This window comes from Macrobrachium nipponense, chromosome 15 (genome assembly GCF_015104395.2).
Source record: "Macrobrachium nipponense isolate FS-2020 chromosome 15, ASM1510439v2, whole genome shotgun sequence".
Taxonomy (NCBI): Eukaryota; Metazoa; Arthropoda; class Malacostraca; order Decapoda; family Palaemonidae; genus Macrobrachium; species Macrobrachium nipponense.
In genome coordinates this window covers 89,177,628-89,182,255 of record NC_087208.1, presented here as the reverse complement: position 1 = coordinate 89,182,255, position 4,628 = coordinate 89,177,628, and the positions used below count along the sequence as shown (strand labels likewise).

The 4,628-nt window shown below is 28.3% G+C and overlaps 1 long non-coding RNA gene across 1 annotated transcript in view; it reads left to right on the top strand.

The window, feature by feature from the left end:
• The first annotated feature begins 1,639 nt into the window (after window positions 1-1,639).
• Window positions 1,640-4,628, top strand: part of LOC135226903 (uncharacterized) — a 7,345-nt gene continuing 4,356 nt past the window's right edge. The window contains exon 1 of the long non-coding RNA XR_010317315.1: window positions 1,640-1,797. This is a non-coding gene — a long non-coding RNA (uncharacterized LOC135226903). The remainder of the gene's footprint in view (window positions 1,798-4,628) is intronic.

Below are 4,628 nucleotides of genomic sequence, written 5' to 3'. Positions count from 1 at the left end.
ATCAATTACCACTCTATGTTTCTACCTAACATCAATATAATCAATATACATGTATACTGGTGAGAAATGAAATACTTATAAAAATTTTAAATAAATTTTTTTTTTATCAAACTCAAAATTTATAAGTGAAAAAAAGAAAATTGGTATACCAAGAAGGTAAAGTGTGTTATATTTTTATTAGTTGCAACTAATAACTAATAGTCAGTGGTCTGGTAAAAAACTAATAACTAATAGTTACAATGGTTTGAGTGAAAAGATTCATATTTTTACACATTGCAATTCTGGTATTTTCCACATTTTTCTGTGTTTTCATTTGCATTCACAATGTAATTAATTTAGTTATTTTCATTACTTATTCATTGCATATTTAATTAAATTTAACACTTGTGAATTAATTTGCATTTACTTAGAATTCTTTTCGAGTTTCATTATTGTTTAGCACTTGTGAATTAATTTCCAAATTTTAATTAATGCCTAACACTTTTGAATTTTAATCGACTTAATTTTCTTGAATTTTGTGATAAATTAATTTTGATTTAATTTTACTTTATTGATTCAAGAATTAATTAAACTTTACTTTGTTTTCAAGTAACCGTAATTTTCCCTGATATTGTGAATTTCACTTATAAATTTTTAGTTTGATAATAAATTTTTGTATTTAAAATTTTTATAAGTATTTCATTTCTCATCAGTATACATGTATATTGATTATATTTATGTTAGTTAGAAACATAGAGTGGTAATTGATCCTTTTTCCTTCCATTTACTTGAAGTGACTTAGAACCAGGGAGGTACTTAGACTTTTGAAATCAGGGAAATACTTAGACTTTTAAAGTTGTTGATGGAGTGATGCCTTTTAATTAATTTAATTACTTACAAGATTACCTCACACCTGTTTTGATGAACTTAGTCTGATTTTCTGCAATACTGGTAAGTTGTTAAGTGATCACTGTTGCCTTTAGAGTATTCAGTCGTTTAGTACCTGTGATGAGGTTCAGGTGTCTGGCTGTGGTGAGGTAATAATTAATGAATGGTAAGTGTAGTAACCAGATACTTGGCACTTCGTCACAATATATATATATATATATATATATAAGATAATAATATATTTATATATATATACTATATTGCTATATATATATATATATATTATATATAATATATATATATATATATGTATGTATATATATACTATATATATAATTAAGTTTATATATATACCTGTGTATATATATATATGTGTGTGTGTGTGTGTGTATATGTATATACATATATATATACGATGCTCACTATCTTCATGTTTGTCTCTTCAAAACTTAAAAACTTGCATAATAATTTCACAACTATTTTCCTACTGGAACCGTTTGAGTAATGCCACGAGGAAACTAAGAACGTTACGTGGAAGATGTTTGCAATAAATATGGTAAGTGTTAACTGAACCTTTTTATGCATATAATTACCTGTCTGTACATTTATCAAGTTGTTTTCATACACTGGTGGTGAGAGAGAGAGAGAGAGAGAGAGAGAGAGAGAGAGAGAGAAATATGTTAGCTTCCTCATTTTTTCCTTATTGTTAAATACTTGCTCCGCCCTTGCTACGTGTTGCAGCTAAATTGTCTCATTGTGGACAAGTCTTTAGATCACTAGTCATCTTCGGATAACACGGGAACACTTCTAAAACTTTATCAGGTCTAGTTCAACTCCTGCATGATCAGTGGTTCTCGTAACTTCATATTATAACTACAGTCTCCCATCTTCCGTCGAAACAGGTTTCTAAACAACTCCCAACGTACGTAGGTGAGAAATAACTAGAGTTTTTGGTAATAAACCGCAAGATATTTCTTTATTGCATATTGCTTCCTGCTCACAGCCAGTGAACAGAACTTCGAAGTTTTACATTAATTTCGTATTTGCAATCAGCTTCCTTATCATTGTGAGTCCCATTGGATGCCGTTCAGTGAAATGATGAAAGTGGTCTGATGGTTTGTTTCTATGATGCTTCAGACGCCCCTCAGCAGAGGGGGTTTCTTTTTTAGTATAGGTGGCTTCCACTCAGAGTACGTGAATATGATGCACCACTTTGGTTTGGACTGCTCTGAAAGATTTCATGATAAGACATTTTTTGACCTTGCAATATATATTGTGTTTTATATAATGTATATATATATATAATATATATATATATATATCATATATTTAAATATATATTATATAAATATATAAAATATATATATATATATAAAAAAATAAATATATAATATATATATATAATATATGTATATATATATATATATATATATATATATATATATATATATATATATAAATATATATATATATATATTTATATATATACTATATATATATATATATATATATATATATATATATATCATATATTATAAATATATATATATATATATATATATAATATTATATACTATATACATATATATATATATATAAATTATATATATATATATATATATATTTATATGTATGTATGTATGTATGTATAACTGAATCACGAAAGTTTGGAACATGATAAATCGATAAATAAAGGTATAAGCCACGAAGGAAAAATAAACAACTGAGTTTCTGCAAGATCTTTCGACTCAACGTCCTTTACTCAGCAGATATACTGACTTACATGAGGAAATGACAGTACAGGAAAGGTCGTATAACTGACAGATAGGGATTATAAGGAGATTAGTACCTAGAATCCGGCACACCTGGAGAATGAGTAACCTTCCCAAACAAGCATAAACATGGGTACAATTTAAAAGAAAAAAAAAAGATCAAGTCAATCTGCTCAGACACAGGGACAAGATAATTAAAGGGTTATATAGGGCGACAGCTATTCAGAACTTTGGTAAACAAAAGCTTATTCACAATACATATTAAATATACATATACAACAAAGATATCTCTAAGGCAACTAATTTGTATTTAAGTCTGTAATTATATCTTTGAGGTCATTCTTAAACATGTTACAAATACAAGGGTCCAAATGAAACAGGCCACGACTAATATTAAAACTACAATGGGAAGTTGTATTATGGCAGATTCTAAAAGATTTCGTGATAAGACATCTTTTGACCTTGCAATTACTGAACTACCAATCCAATTTATTCTGTGGTTGTTTTCACTTAAATGAATGAATATTACATTAGATGTTAGCCTAGTTTTTACAGAATATTTATGCTGGTTTAATCTTACTTCTAAGCCCTTGCTCGACTGTCCGAGATAAAAAGAGGGGCAGTCCATACATGGAATTTTATATATTATGTTGTTGCTTTCCCTGGGGCCATTTTCTATTAACATTCCTTTTAGTGTGTTATTATAGGAAAAAACAAGGTTGACCTTAAAGGCTTTTAACAATGATTTAATGATTTCAAACCCCTTAGAATAAGTAAAAAAAGTAAGGTATATCTTAGTTTTACCCAGACCACTGAGGCTGATTAACAGCTCTCCTAGGGCTGGGCCCGAAGGATTAGATATATTTTACGTGACTAGGAATCAACTGATTACCTAGCAACGGGACCTACAGCTTATTGTGGAAATCCGAACCACATTATATCGAGAAAGGCATTTCTATTACCAGAAATAAATTTTTTTTTCTCTGGTTCCGCGTTGACCGCCGAGAAATCGAACTCGGACCACCGAATTAGCAGCGCCGAGAGCGAAGTCCACTCGGCCACGTGGGACTCCTTAGAATAAGACAAACTGAGAATGTTCTTAGAATTTTCTTTCTCCGTGTTACTTACACTATAAAACTTTTTATGGGCTTTATTGTAACAAATATCTAATATATGCGAAGGATAACATAAATCTTTCCCTATTTTTCTTATGTATTCAATTTCTTGATCTAAATATTGGGGACTGACAATGCGCAATGCTCGTAAAATCAGAAGAAAAAAATGATATTTTGATTTTAAGATGGTGGCCTGAATAGGGATGAACATAAGTTAAGTTGTTGGTTGGTTTCCTATAAATACTGAATTTACATTGAAATGGTTCTCTATGTATCAAAACATCTAAGAAAGGGAGGCAATTGTCTTTTTCCAATCGATGGTACCTATTATTTAATTTAGAAAGTAAATCATTTACATCAATACCATCAAACAGCTAAAATATCATCAACATATCTATACCACTTTACAGGAATATAAATGATATTAGGTAAGCAGCACTTTTCAAAGAATTCCATGTAAGTCAGTTTATCTGCTGAGTAAAAGACGTTGAGTCGAAAGATCTTGTAGAAACTCCGTTTTTTATTTTTCCTTTGTGGCTTATACTATTTATAGTATATATATTATATATATAATATATATATATATATATATATATATATATATATATATATATATATATATATATGTTATATATATATATATATATATATATATATATATATATTATATATATATATATATATATTATTATATATTGCTAATTTCAAAATGCATGTTTCCCCTCTTTGAAATGTCTTGTAGATTGTGTAACATTTTTTCATATTCCTAGATAGCTTAGAATAGGATGTTTTAAAATGTGTTGCAGATTTTCGCATTATTGTGTTTATAAAAGAATATATATATAATTGTAAAAAGAGAGAGATCTCCGTTTGC